The 16258-nt window shown below is 37.5% G+C and overlaps 1 pseudogene; it reads right to left on the bottom strand.

Annotated features, from left to right (window-relative positions):
* Positions 1–380: 380 nt before the first annotated feature.
* LOC110939680 lies at positions 381–5410 on the bottom strand (annotated as a pseudogene).
* Positions 5411–16258: the final 10848 nt, after the last annotated feature.

Raw genomic sequence — 16258 nt, 5'->3', positions numbered from 1 at the left:
TTAGGGTAAAAGTAATCTTGTCAGCCAAAACACAGAAAATCAGAAGCCAAAAGCAAAGCAAAAAAGAAACAACAGAAAACAATGATCGTTCAGAAAGCGAGCCAAAAAAATTACCGGTGAGCAAAGAACATGTCCGAAGAAGGAGAATGTGGCTTGGTGGATCCTTTAATCCGGGGTGGCTCACCATCGACACCACCTTATCCTCAACTACCACACTCGCACGACACGACCAACAACCACCGCCGTTCTTATCCACCTATAACCCATCTGGTACCAGATCTGCCCGCACCCCTTCCATCCCTAATAGACCTTCGGAACTCTCTTCTAGCCTTAGTCGACTATGGCTCACATCTATTTTACCAAATCCCTTCCCTGTCTCTCTTGATCTTTTTGTTACACCCTACACCGTATCTCACCAACAGCTGGATACGGGTAACACTTGATGGCTGTAATAGAAACAGCCATGTGTTCCAATAACAAAGTGCCAGGAAGTCTGGAACTATTCATTTCGTTCTATTATTTATAGATAGTAATATTCACTTGTCGCGTTTAATGCATCTTGATCCACCACAAATGTAGCAACTATATCCAACGGCAATCACCACATGTTATGCAATTATTTTCTTAAGATAATATTTGACCAGTTGATATTACATGACATGTTACATTATATTATATAAATACATAAAAACATTTGTAATTTTCTTGTACCTATGTAGCTGTGCCTATCTCTAGTGGAATGATCATACCCGGCTCTAGCTCGATCTCATTAAACTCTTGACCGTTGTATCTCAAACTCTCGATCTCCTCAACAGGCCAATGAAGTAGATGGGTCCTGGTCTTTCTATCGAGTACCACGGTTCTTCCGACATTCTATAACAAAACTCAACATCAGAACATTTGTTATACTTTATTATTTAAAAAAAGTACAAAGAAGAAATTAACATACGAAAATAGTAGCCCATCCTCTAGTGAGACCCTGGTTATGTTTGTCCGATTCGGCAACATAACCCCACGTGATCCGCCTTTTCTTCAACGGGTCGTAAAGACTCTTGGATGCAAAGAATCTTCCGTAATCACATCGATACCTGATACCCACATCTAGTTCCGGGTTATCGGGAGTCCATTTATCGTTTATTGTGTAACACCCCGTGTTTTGGAATGTCAAAGTCAAAGTCAAAGTCCAAGTCAACTTTGACTTTCTTTGACTGTAGATAGTCGATTTTGTGTTTTAGTTGTATTATGTGGAGTAAGTGTTGTAATCAGCAAGAACCGAAGTAATCGAATGTGTTTTAACGCGAACCGATCTACGACTGTGAATGATAGGAAGTAATAATGCGATAAAGATAACCAGTCAGTAATCAAACCGGTCTAACAATCAATCGAACTCGAGACTCGAATTATGCGAATTTTGGTATTATTATACGTGTGTGTGTGCCTTATGTGTTACTTGTGCGTGCTTACTTTATGTTTGGTGTGGTATTCAAGCAAATCAATCGAAAATCGAATCGAAACTCGAAAAGCAATCGAACTCAATCGAAACCGACATCGAAACGTGACTTATAGAAGATTGTATGTTAGATATAGTGGTTGGGATTAAAAGTAATTTGACTAGGAACTCTATCGTATCCGTATCATTGTCCATCGAAATCGAAACGACGAAAATCGTCGCAAAATACTCGAAGTGCGTGGCGGATCGAACAGGAAGCATCCTGATCGAACAGGCCAGCCGATCGGCTAGCACCTTGCCAGCCGATCGAGCAGCCCACTCGATCGGAGCTCCCAGCCGATCGGCTGCCACTTTCCTCTTTTGGAAGCCTATAAATAGGGCTGTCATTGTCATACTTTCCATTTTTGGAAAGCTCTGACCGAACCAGCTATCTTCTTCACCTTTTTTCAGATTTCTCTCAATCCCGGTAAGTTTTCACTCTAATTCTTGTACGTTCTTGATCATTACTTGATTCTACACCTTTCTATCTTTCAAAACTTGGATTTTAACCGTGAAATCATCAAGATCTAAGTGTTCTTGGGTGATGTCATCATGGTGTTCTTGAAGAACACCATGTTTTGGCCTCATTCCACTATGATTAGCTTAGATCTAACCGATTTCCACATAAACAAGTTAAGATCTATCAAAGATCTAAACATCCACAAGTTGTGAAGGATTGAAAGAAGGAATTCCAACTTTCTTTCAACTCTTTTACACTCAATGCCTTCAAACCGATAGAAACGGAGCTTGAACCGGCTAACTAATCATTCAAACAGTTAAAAGGTTCGAGATTCGGGATCTATGAACAAGGTTCACCGATTTCGGGTTAAACTCTAAAACCGACATTCCGAACCGTTCACCGGCCGGACTTGGGTGATTCCTGTTCGAGCCAAGGAAACAAGTAGGAACGGAGGTTATCATAGTTCAACACGTTGTCAAGTTACCTTGAAAGAATGACAAATAAACAAACAACCAAGTGTTAAACGAAAGGCCGACCAGGTCAGAAATGCTGGCCGAACGGCTAGGCTGTTCGAACAGCCCAGCCGATCGAACACACCAGCCGATCGACCGGGCCAGCCGATCGGCTAGCACATGGCGTCCCACCCTTCCAAACTTTTGAAGTATAGTATTGACGAAGTAATGTTCAATCGAATGGGTCACTCGATTGGTAAACATTACTGTTCGGATCATGAGATACTATGCTTCAACACTTAATCGTTTTCACAACTCGTTCGTAGTAGGGAATGTCAGCCGATCGAACAGACTGTTCGATCGAGTGACATTCAGTGGAGGACCACTCCTGAAGTTCCTAGCCGATCGAGTAAGCTAGCCGATCGAGTGAGCTAGCCGATCGAGCGAACCGCTCGATCGACCGACTTGAAAGGTAGGAACACTTCAGTGTTCTCAAATGCTGCAACGAAAACTTCAAAAGTTCAAATCCTCAAACACAAACACACCAGAGGAAGAGACAATCCACTCGTATGGTCCCGCCGATCGAGCCAACCGGCCGATCGAACAGGACTGTCCAAACAGATATACCAGCCGATCGAACGGGCCGTCCGATCGACCCTGCCGTTCGATCGACCAGCCCATTCGATCCATCCATACCTGTTTACTTTTCCGCGTTACTTATCGTTGTGCTATCGAACTATTCAGGCTAATCTTACTCTCAGCGCTCCCTTCAATCCACAATCAATCACTGTGAGTATACTCGATCCCTTTTTGCTTTTAGCACTTTTGGGTGTTACATACGTTACCTATCAAATCACAATCAAACACAAACTATTTGAACGCTGACCATTTGCATGTGCTACTTGACTAAATGAATGCTGTTTATTATGTTTACACGTGGAATGCTATCTACCTGCCTTAGCAACATAGTACTATAGTTTGGACTCAGCACCCGTTCACACGGGGGTTGTTAAGGACAAATACTTGCATGGATTACGGTGGTAATCATGTATTGCGAACCGTCTCGGACGGTCAACCCGCAGTCGTTGGTATCGATGGTCCCATGTCGATAATTAACATGCATCGTTTTCCTCTGCGTACGTGCCTGGTTATGCGTACACTATTCGAACTCTATATGCTATTACTAAACTTGTGTGCTCACCTTTACATTTTATGTATTGAAAATATTCTAACGTATGTGACAGGTAATTAGGATGCTTATCTGCTAGGGAAGCGAGGCTAGAATAAAGCTCTAGAGGCCAACAAATAGATGTAGGTCGTGGTCTACCTAGGGGTCTCTAGAAGCAAATAAACAATTGTCATGGAGCCGTTGGAGTTGTCCGATCCGGGGTCTATGGCATTAGCTGTCTGTAGATCTTGTCCGGATAAGTCTTAATGACTTCAAGCAATACTTTTATTCAATTGGTTTGTAATAATTAAATCTGAGTTGTCGGAACGGAATTTATTTGCCTAGTTGGTTCTATGATAACTTGTTTATTTATTTGGGATACGGTATGGGACGTATCATTAAACTGAATTTGTAATAATAGTTGTTGTGGAAACTTCTGGACAATCTGTTTCGCTCAGTGCCGCGCCCCGATAATTCCGCCATCGGTTGGGGTGTGACATATTGCATCATAGGTCCCAATTGAATACCAATCCTTACGATGTCCCTCCCATCCATATCAAGGGCACTATCGTTGGTTAATGACACCGGATAAAAGTCGACAAATTCCCACATATCGGTATTGGGAACCGAATGCAATGGCTCATCCAACAACTTGTAATTCATGAAATCATCCGTACGGTAAACAAATACAAGTCCTGTTTTGTTTTGTTTAGATCCCATGATCATCCTGTGTTTTCCAACGGGACCCTTCCAAATAGTTGAGGGGTTCCGATGGTCTTTTAACCCAATCCCTGGTGGAGTGTAAAGGATTGGGTTGCCGTCATATTTGACCCACTCTACACGAAGTGGGTCAGATATGTTGACTGGTACCGCTTTGCATTGAAACTGGGAAAAATTATTAGTGTTTCCCGTGTACAATGCAAAGATTTCACCGTTGGGGAGGACGGTGGTCGACCCTGATAAAACCCCCTCAATATCGTACTATTCGGATGGGCTGAGAGTAACAGGAAGCTCAAACCAGTTGATCAAGTCTTTCGACATAGCGTGACCCCATGACATGTTCTCCCAAACCGGTGCATACGGGTTGTGTTGATAGAATAAATGATACCAACCCATGTGAAACAACAGACCTGCATTTGAGGAATTTGTCAAATAAACTAAATTGGATAATTTAATGTGTAGATTAACGTTTAAATACAAATAAAATTATTATATCACATAAACAGTTACAATAGTATAATTGTTACAAGAGATTATTTACTTATAAAAATTATTTAAACGCCACTATTTAAAAACACAATAATAAATTTATTTATTCACTTTAAAAGTGCAAAGTAATATTCGAATGATGACATACCATTTGGATCTGAAGCAGAGTCCAGCCAAGAATATTATCAATAGCCATGAAATAAACCAAAAGAAAAACAATTAATATTGAAAAAAAAAACACAAATAGCAAATTCGATCGGGTAATTTTACTATACCATAAATGAAATTTTTCGCGGGTTGAAAATGGAAAGCTGTTCTCTACCATTTCAAGCGATCAGCTTGCGAGTGTTTCCGGGAATATTTTTCTAGCAATGCCGAATTCGTGGCTAAAACTTGTTGGTTCAGAATGACGAGTAAGATGGATAAAATGAATAACAATGTGATACTGAACGGAGCCCTGATGAAGAGCCGCTTTCGAACCGCAGCTGGTGGTGGTTCGGGGTGGTTCAGTAAGAGATTGTGGGCGTGTGCATGCTCAACGTGACTAAAGGGTTCGGTGGTTTTCATGGTTAAGTGAAGGACTGTGGTTGTGTCACCTCAATTACCAAGTTTAAGTAGATATCTTGGGCTAACCTTTAACTGTCGAAATAATGAGGTGCATCATGAATGTGTCATATTTTTAAACTAATTAGTATCTTATTTTTCCTATAACTCTTTAAGAAACTAATTAATATCTTATCTATCTATGTTTTTAAATGATAACTCAATAAGAAACTAATTAATACAATGCAGACCGGATACCATATCAATCACCAGACACGACAAACATACTTTTCTCTTTAGGAACAACAGTTTTGATGAATGTTACATGCATTCCATTAACATGATAGATTGATTTCCAAGAAAAAACAATTTCAAGGAAGCCTAATATTTAGGTTCCCCAATGTGTAAGAGCCACTGTACAATGAAAATAGATTCAAATTGTTTTGAGTATCTATATCCATTTGTTGCAAACCAACTTAAAAAGATCATAAATCAAATCAATCAAGGAATCCACATGAACATTAATTGTAATTAAAACCCAACTTTAAGCAAAAAGCTGACAATCAAACCAACCAAGAAACCCACAGGAGTCGGGAAATTAGGTTAAGAATGAATTTAAGGTACCTGTAAGTGAAAGTGAAGCCCTCCGGGGACACCAAAGAGAACGACTTTCTTGCCGACGACAAGATAGTGTACGGAGCCTTATAGCATATGATCATTCTCATCGACATCGGGCATCGTTGAACGGCGGTGACGGCTGACATTTCTTGGTAGAGGCAATCGTGGGTTTCTGCTGCAAGAAGAAAACGATTAGATCGCCGCTGTCATCATGGGTTACGGCGGAACCCTAAACTGGTCGGAACTCGCCACTACCACATCTGATCGCTTGAATCTTCACCCGAAAGCCCTAGAGTCAACAACTTCTGTTCTGTTTGTGGGAGACGAGGACGCGTCGAAGGCCGGTTGCTGGGGACTCACCGGCTCCCGGATCTCTGTTTCTCTCTCTCTCTCTCTCTCTGTCACTGCTCAGGTCGCGGTGTTGTTCTCTTTCTTTGTCTCTGTATTTTGCTGTTGAGAAGGGGGAAATTAAAGTGGAAAAAAAAGACAAAAAGAGGGCTCGAACCGGCGCGGTTTAATAAGAAACCAAACATACCAACCACTTTACCAAATGGCAACAACACAGTTCTAATTAAGAAACAAATATATATATACAATAACATCGATGGCTGGAGTTACTATTCATAAGGTTTCTTTTTTAATATATGTATAATGTTTACATAAACCTAATCTTCTAATATATTTTTATGTTTCTCTAAAGTTTTTATCAAGACATTTTCTTTTATTATACTTTGAAGATTATTTATTTTTTATATTAAATTTTATTATTTGTTGTAGGCAATAAATAAATCATCTCAATTATAAACATTATTGTAAATACTTAATATTCAAGAATAAAATTAATAATTTCTAGTAGTATGGGTTAAACACTTAAACGTAAAAATGTATGTTTTTTTCGTTTCGGTTCGGTTCGGGTTTTTTCGGTTATTGAATAGTAATCCAAAAACCGAACCGAAATTATCGGTTATTAAAAATCCGAAATCCGTACCGTCGGTTTTTGTTTCGGTTCGGTTTTGTCGGTTATTTCGGTTACGGTTCGGTTATTTCGGTTTTCTGCTCACCCCTAATACTCTTATTTAAGGCTCCTTCTATACATACCCCTATAATCTTATTTTCACATCCTTAGTGTATACGGACCTTATACGGCCCGTATAGAATGATTTTGCACAGAAATAAATACAGTAGAATCTTTTTTTTGTTTTACAAGTATACGGGCCGTATAACCTTATACAAGCCGTATACAACTGTATACGAGCAATATAATGTTATACGACCAAATGTGTTTATTTTTGTGAGTTTTGATCAGATTTTTGGGTTTTTAAGAATTGTATACGGGCCGTATAATGCTATACGACCTGTATATAATTTTTTTTGTGTAAAACTGAACAACCGTTTAATAAATTTTAGTAATTCTTTAGATAGAGTTTTCAATATCTGGAGTTTGTTGGGTGGCGACGACGGTGGGTGTGTGAGAGTACTAAGAGTATGATTGCTGAAGGTTTTCAGTATCCGGAGTTTGTTGGGTTGTTTGTAGCTAGGGTTCAGAATGCTTGAATATGGTGATATTAGAACATTGTACACTGCATGTAAACACAGGGGCTTTGTGATGATATCTTACAAAACCACATATTCATGTGTTGCAGTTTGGAAAGATGACCGAATAGAGATCATAGCCAACCTAAATCCACGAATTCCTACGTCTTGTATTAATCAACGATGTTCTTGTATGAAGCAAGGAAAGTGAAAGATTGTTGGTTGTAAGAAAGCATGATAGAAACAGAGCATACGTGAAAGAAAGAAAGAAAGGACTGTGAATGAGAAAACACAGAAAAGGAATCGAAAGCAAAAACGAAACAAAATCAGCAATCATTAATCATAGGACCGAAAAAGTAGAACTTTGTTCACTTCAGATACCGGTTAATTATTGTTCGATGCAATTATCTTCAGGGCGAAATCTGACCGATTACAATCCGATGTCGGCGGCGCTAACCCCGCTTCAATCTTGATCAAAAGCATCCGGAGAGTCGAATTCGAATTGTGGTCGAAACTCACAATGAATAAGAAAGATGATGGATTGCATATGGATGAACAAAAGAATTCATGATTTCTTGATTAGGGGAGTGATTGTTGGAAGATTATTAATCAAGAAATCTGGATTTTTAGAAGTCAAACACAAAAGTCAAACTTGTTCATATAAAAAGTCAATTGTGCAGAAATCAAACATGATGAATGTTCGATATTTTAGTGTCATCGGGATTGACTTGGTGATCAAACTGAATAATAATACACATCGAGCAAGTTAGGAGGTGCGGGAGTGTACGCTTGTTTGACTTATTATAATTCGAAGTGTACGGGCAAAGCCCGTACTCTACGGGGGTTCTAAGGGGGCAACGCCCCCTTGGCGGGGGTCCAGGGACAGCACCCCTGGGAGCAGGGTCCAAGGGGCGGCAGCCCCTAGTCGGGGTCGAAAATTTTATTTTTATAAACTGCCTTAATGAAACTGCATCAGAAAATTTTATTTTCTGGAAATTGTCACATTTTCGAAATGATAAAAAAATGGCAGTTATTGGCAGTTTTGTCCTAAAATTAGAGTTAACTGCCATTAGGCAGTTACACCCCAAAAAACCAAAATTCGTACACAGTTTTTGGTTGCATTTTTTCTGGTTCATACAATTTCACAGACACAAACATACCATGGTTCAATTTCTTGAAATCAAAGTTGTATCCGATTGAATCATTCGGGTGAACCACCGAAATAATTTGATATGAGAGTGATTACACGCCTCTCTGATCATCTGGTTTTCTGAAATTCCCCAACAATGAACAAGTAATTAAGTTAGTTATTTTATGTTAGTTATTTGCCTTGTTCTCCAAGGCATCTTGTACCTATAAATAGGATATAATTCTTCATTTGTAATAGTACGATACATATATAATATCAGTGTGTCTGTGTGTGTTAAACTGTGTGTATCGTCCCTGTGATTTTGTGTTCGAGTCCCTGCACAGAATCTGTGCATACTCACAGATGTTCATCCATTGTTCGTGAATGATAATCGATCCCTGATCCGACAATCTCTAAACAAAGAAATAATCAATTCTCTCACCAGTTTCCTCAAGTTTAAAAGCCAGTGTGTATGATATTAAGAAGGGAACACATCGAATGTCACTAGTTCGGGTTAAACTAACAATTTCAAAAAATCGCCACATTGTGTTTGAAGAATCGGATATTTCCTTTTAGATGAAGCTCCAATTGTATTCATAGTTAGGGAAAGGTAATAAAAAAATACTCACAATTGCATGTTCAGCTGATGTAAGTGCGACAACTATTCTTTATGAATATGAACGACTGAAACAACGAATTTAAAATGCTTACTTATTTTCATCTATTTTTGTTTTTGTTTTGATCCATTTAGTTGGGGGTGTTCAATGAACCGACTAACAAATGTTAGAATTAATCAAATCTAATTATTCAATATCTTTTGTTTCTACCTAGATAATTCGATTCGATTGATTCGACTCGAATTCAAAATTTATGCCCAGATAGAAATTTGATTCAATTTGTATTTGAAACTCGATTTCAAAAGTGTTAAGCCCTGAAAGGTTTATGGATTAGTAGGATTATTGCTAATGGACCAAGTTTCTAGAAGGTGAAGTATTTGAGTGGGTGGGATTATGGGCCTAGGGTTTAGGGGGAATGCTCCCTAAACCTTTGCTATAAATAGTAAATGGCAATTAGGAGCATGTTGTTGGTTTTACTTGTTTTAGAAACTTGTATTAGACAATTTTGTATGCAAGTTGAGGCATTGAAATCAACAAATCTTTCTTCTTAAAAAAACGGGGTTTCTATACTAAGGTAAATAGATAAGTAAATTTGCGCATAAATTGTGATGCACAAATTTAGGGGGGAGAGAGACATATACGTACATATGCATTGTTTGAGGGGGAGAATAATAAAAAAATCGTGCTAAAGAATTTGATTAACACATGTAAGGTATCGAAGCTGAAAAGACGAGGATATATTGCGATGTGTTGATAGGTCTAACGCTCAAAAGGCAAAGAGATACCAAGTGATATAAATATAACGAATTGGACATCGCGTGGGTAACAGACCAACGGCGTATGATTTCATGGTCTTAAATCCTGCGTAGATAGGTAGCCAACATCTGAGGTTTCGGGTCTTTATGCTGATGAGTCATCCCGGATATTAGGACTGTCCTTATGTTCCATCCAGATTATATGCAGAACTAGACATAGTCAGGATATCTTAAAAGAGCCACAAAAGGGCCAAAACCTTAACCGGAAGGAAATCTCATAAAAAGAGAATTTTGTGTGCTTCTAAAGCCAAAGTTGTCACACACTGACTTTTGCGGAATCGTGATTATGGTGTGACTTTCTTAATACCATTGCATTCAATCATAACATCAACTATATGATAAAACCATAGATTTGTCATCCATTAAATAAGTTTGAAAAACATCACAGCATCATTATTTAAACATAGACTTCAAATTCAAGTTTTACAAACCATACGAATTGTTTAGGAGTTCACTAAGGACTCATCAAAAAATATTAAATAAAACCAAGGTTTGGAAGACGTGTCTCGTCCAGGATTAAGACACCCAAACCAAACCTCAAAACCATGGATGACATCTTTATTCCTAACGCAGCATGAAACTTCCAACGCCCGCCAGATCCACTTATTAATTCCCTGAAATTACATGTATTTTGAAAACATCAACAAAAGTTGAGCGAGTTCGTGTGTTTGTTTGTGTATATGAATAAACCTTTGAAATCATTGTAAGTATGTATGTAAGTTTGTAAATCCCGGTATGAAAGCAACAAGGAAAAAAACAGATCACCAATGCTTTGCAAGGCCATTGATATGTGTGACGTGATGCAGGAAAGCTCAAACCTAGCAAATTTTGCACCGGGCTTCCGGCTGTAAGACATAGTCTACCCATGGGCCAACCCTAATCTAACATGGGCGGGGCTCGCTACACCCAAATAGATCTATCACTCATGTCCCTCGGTCCTGCTACGAGGATTGATGGCCTTAAGCGTTATACCCACCACTCACATGATCTAGGTGTACCCTTCCTTAGCTAACCATACCCAAATAATAACGTTTGTAAACAGTAGTAACATGTACTTCACCCCCGAAGTTATAAAACTGAAAACAGTTAAAAGAAAAGGGGGACATGAAACTCACAGTCTTGCGTCTTCAATAATCGTAACTCGAACTTCTCCGGTGAACACGACTACCTACAACGTACTAATGTCTTTTAGACGAACGGGCTGTGCCTTGACTTAGTATTAACATTTCTGAGTTACGTTTCTTTTTGTGCCTCCGACATTATTCCAAGTCACATAATTATTTGTTAAAATAATTAATATTTTAACTTAAATTATATTTATAAATTTTGGAATAATTGTTAAACAATATTTTTGTAATAATACTTCCGTATTTATACTTGTATTTTCTTCCCAAGGATGGGGGTATCTTATACATGTGTATTTGTATATTTCTGCCATGTATTGGTGTCGTATTCCGGTGTGTATTTATACGTGTGAGAATATGTATTTTATTGTATTTATTAAGTATCCTCATACTTAATTTCACATTAATTATTCCGGAATATTTTCTTTAATAAATATCCAATATATATTTCCAAAATATATATTTTAAGGAATATTACTTAGAAAAATTATTTATAATTTTTCTTTTGGCAAAAATATTTGTAGTTCTAAAACAATATATTTTCAAGTCTAACTTAGAAAATATTTATAAACTTATTTTTATCCAAAAATAATGTATTTCAAGTTTACTCAAGAAAATATATATCTTTCCCAAAAATAATATATCTTCTAATAATTCCAAGGCAAATATATATATATATATATATATATATATATATATATATATTTATACTTGTCAAAAGTGCTATATTTTTCCCTTGTCAAGATATGATATACTCTTGTAGTAATTGTAAAAATCATATTTTCATTCCTTTGTGTCCAAAATATCATTTACCAAAATATACTTTGTGAACATATTTTCCGGAACATTTTGTAAGTTACATTTCTTGTTCGGTTTCGCCAATATTTTGTGTGTAACTTGTATGCTTATTCCTTGGGATTTTGATAATATTTTGGATTATAATTCTTGGTGTTTTTGTGAGTTATATTATTTCAAGTCCTAAAATAATATAACTATTACACAAAGTATACGAATATTCACACACATGTGTCTTCTAAATATATATGTTCTAAATACATGTTTAGTTACTTTTTATTTATAAAAACCAACCTCCAATATTTGTATTTTTGTAACCAATATTTATGGCAAAGTTTATGTAGCAATTTATGGTTTAAAATACACTTTGTAAATATTTGTTTGAAAATATTTTTCTAAGTATTTATATTTTTAGAAAATTTTGCCATAGTTTCCCTTAAAAATAGAGGTTTCCATGCTTTCAAGCATCTCATTTTCTTTTGTAAAATCATCACAATCAATTTACAATCAACTCTAAACAACTTACACTTACCAATTTTGCCAAAATCATGCTTAATCTACCACTTCATGAACTTGAAAGTTTATGAAAATTTGTAGTAACTTGGTAGTGTGTTTAGTAAGTTTAGTTACCCTTTAAAGTGTGGTTGTTTATTTAAAAACATCATTCTTGAAGGATTACAACTTGTAATCATGGTTTATAAAAATGTTTCCTTATGAAATTTTTCTTGTTACACAAGTGTTCCTACACTTGTTTATCCACCAAAAATAGTGTTTGTTCATGTAAGAACCAAGTTTTAACAAAACTTATATTTTAACTTAGTTTCTTTAGAATAATCCATGAAATATTTAGATCTACAAGATTAACAATATACTTTGATCATTACTTTACAAGAAAACATTTTGTTTCTTTCAAGTTCATGCTTTATGTGTGGATGATCCATCATCCTACAACAATTTCTATTCTCACATCTTGCTAGATTATGTTTTCAATCATGATCTAGCAAGATCATATGATGATCAACATCATTTCTACAAACAATCAATGATCAATCAAGCATAATAACTCATATTCATCAATATTACTTCATATTTTAAGCTTATGTTCATATTTACTTCTCATGATCTTTAGTGTTCTTCAAGATTAGTTACTTGTAACATCTTTTAACCTACTAAAATAGAAGTAAATGGAGTGTACAAGGATCTTACCACTAGCTCAAGGCTAGGGATGATTCAAGTGTAGAAATGAAGTGGATAAAAGATAACTAGAGAGGTCCTTCAAGATCCAAAGCCACCAAGCTTCCTTGTATGAACTTTAACACCCTTGTATGTGCTTAGAATGGATGAAGAAGGTTGAATGATGGTGAGTGTGGGTGGGGTGAGTTACGGCCGAAAGCTCCCAAGGGGGAAGAAGAAGATCAAGTGTGTTGTGAGAAATGAGGTTAGGACCCTTCATGTTCTTCTTATAACCAAGTTCATGTGTTATCTTATGTGTAATATGTCACTAAAAGCATAAACAAGATCTTATATTTAATTGAAACAAAATCAAAGTGTGGGGGCCATGTATGGGCCGTCCACTAGGTTGGGGGGGGGGTCTAGCTTAGGTTTTAACCATTTAGTTTCAATCTAGTTGAAATTCAAGTATCGGTTACGTGTTTCAGTTATTAGATATTTTTAGGAGGTGTTATGATGTTTGGGGATCATAACTAGCTTGGAAACATTAAAACAGTGCTTCTAGTGTAAATTTGATGTTTCGGGTAGTGTCCGGTTGGATACTGGTTTGTTAAGGTGCTAAACTTGCAGTTTAGTGTGCTTTATGTTCCATTTTGTGACACTTTTGATTCCCGACACTTAGGAAAGCATTTAGGACCATTTAACCATGTTTCTGCATAATATTAGTGTGTTTAAATGCCGAATTTTGCTGAATTCAGCACTTTGTGTGGGTTTTAGGCACTTTCCGGCACTTAAACTATCACCTAGAAAAGCAGTTTTGTGATCCTCACTTTCCTACACTCTATACTAGTGTAGTACTTAGTTTCTGGCCCATACTGGGTCTCAAAACACTGTCTGTCTATGTGCTGAGTTCTATCAGCATTTTTCTGATTTATCAGATAACTGTGCTAACTGTACTTAATGCATCATTTGAGGCAATATAGCTTTCATGCAATATTGGTATGACATTTGACAATGTATGATACACATGTTTGTGTATGGCAATAATCAGAATGCAATTAATTGTAATTTCAGCACAGTCATTAAGCACTAATCAAGATTAATTAATTGTACGGATACCTGGATTTTGGACAGTTGTCACAAAAGTCATACCATAAAAGGTATTTGCCTAGCCCTCGTCAGACTTCACTGGTCACTCTGCTGTACGAAAGTACTGACCTGTTCACTAGAAAGTCTGGTGTTGTAAAAACAAAAGGATGGACTCAGTATACTCACCTGCTACGATGATCCGTTGTACTTACCTTGATCGCGGGGGTATGTCTTGGAATGGGACACACGGATGTCACAATATAATTCTACCCTAAGCGTATCACAAGGTTGAAAGTTGAAGGTTGATCATTAGATTTAAGAGGACAAATATATCAACAATCGCGTGGACCAGTCCAAGTAAGCACGAGCTGAAAATGTTCCTTAATCAGTTTGAGAACGATTTGATCTCGTGGGAGTTCCTCCCAATATTACATCTTTGTTATTATTTTATTTTATTATTTTTCTGATAAAAAAGGTTGCTCGGTTGGCTGGATCGTCGATTTTGAGAAAGATATTTTCTGTCATGAAAAGTAAATGAAATAATAGTTTGGCCCACTGTTTCGGATAAAACAAATCAGATTCGGTCCACTGATCTCGAATGTAATTCGGACCACTGTCCTGAATTGGGCCTGGCCCATTGATCTCAGGCCCAATCCGAAACACTATATATTGTCAACCATTTCTCATTCAAGTCACATTTCGGACTGATCTCATTTCCCAAGTATTTCGGATTCTCTCATTGACTTCTTAGACCACTTATTCGAATTACAAGGTTTGAAGGTTCCTATGCTTTTCAAACCAAAGCCTTTGAGTGCCACAATTGCCGAAGAACATAACGTGCAACTTATGAGTGCTGGTGCTAAAGCTAAGATAGTAACTGAAGTGTTAGTGACGGATGAAGAGGAAACAAATGACGATAGTGTTGTGGAAGTGATTGTCTCTGAGAAAGTTGAGGAACCCGTTCGTGAATCAACGTTAATGACGACTGAAAACCTTCAAGCTTTAATTGAATCGTTAAAGGATAGTGTCAGAAAACCCTCATTCCGTACCTATTCCTATTCCTGAAACAGAAGTTCGCGGTGAAGATGATGCAACAGAGGATGCTGAACAAGCATCCAACAAGAGACAAAGAACCGAAACAGCTCCTGATATTCCTTCCACAGGCCCAAGTTCAGAACCAGAGACTACTATGCCCACCGAACCACAAATCACTGCTGCTACTCAAGAAACAAGCACACAGGATTTCAACTTTGATTTCGAGTACGATTTACTAGAAACAACTTCCCGATCGCAACCAGAAAGCTCAAGCGGCGTCAGGTACGATGTGGGAAGTTCCTGTGGTGCTGGTTTCTCTGAGCATGATGAAGTAGCCATGCGTTTCGCCGCCAACAAAATGAAAATTCATTGAGGAAGGTGATAGTGATGAGGATATGGATGTTGATGTGGCGAAGTTGCAGCGAAGAGTGATTGTGTTGGAACAAGATGCTGCCCTGAAAGAAGCACAGATCTCATCTTTGCAAGCTCAAATATCAAGCAAAGATCCGACTATCGAACAACTTCAAAGTGATGTGGGTATGCTGATGTCTGTTGGGTATGATTTGAAAGCTAAGCTGGAAAAGAAGTTCGAGAACGAGTTTGTGGATAAAGACGATGAGCAATTGAATGATGGACGTCCTAAACAAACAACTGAAGAAAAAGATGCAGCCGATGCTGAACATGAGGCCGACCTAAATGTTTATCTAGTGGCCGAGCCAAAGAAGAAATGAAAGAAGCCAACAAAGAAACAAAGCAACAAACAGATGCTTGTGATGAAAAACCAAGATATGGATCCACTCGATGAGAACTTCCAGCTGAAAGATCTAACAAAAAGGCATGATTGATATGTTATGGAGTTGGGATCCAGCCACTACGACCAAGTTGGAAACAAATCAAAGGTCGCTAACTGGAGATACGATCATGACAAGAACATGTGGCTGATCACACGTGAAATTGGGCACAAAGAATACTACGCAAAGGATTCTCAATTCGAAACTTAGACGAAGATTGG

The sequence above is a fragment of the Helianthus annuus genome, chromosome 1 (genome assembly GCF_002127325.2).
Source record: "Helianthus annuus cultivar XRQ/B chromosome 1, HanXRQr2.0-SUNRISE, whole genome shotgun sequence".
In the NCBI taxonomy this organism is placed as follows: domain Eukaryota; kingdom Viridiplantae; phylum Streptophyta; class Magnoliopsida; order Asterales; family Asteraceae; genus Helianthus; species Helianthus annuus.
This window is presented reverse-complemented; position numbering and strand designations above follow the sequence as displayed.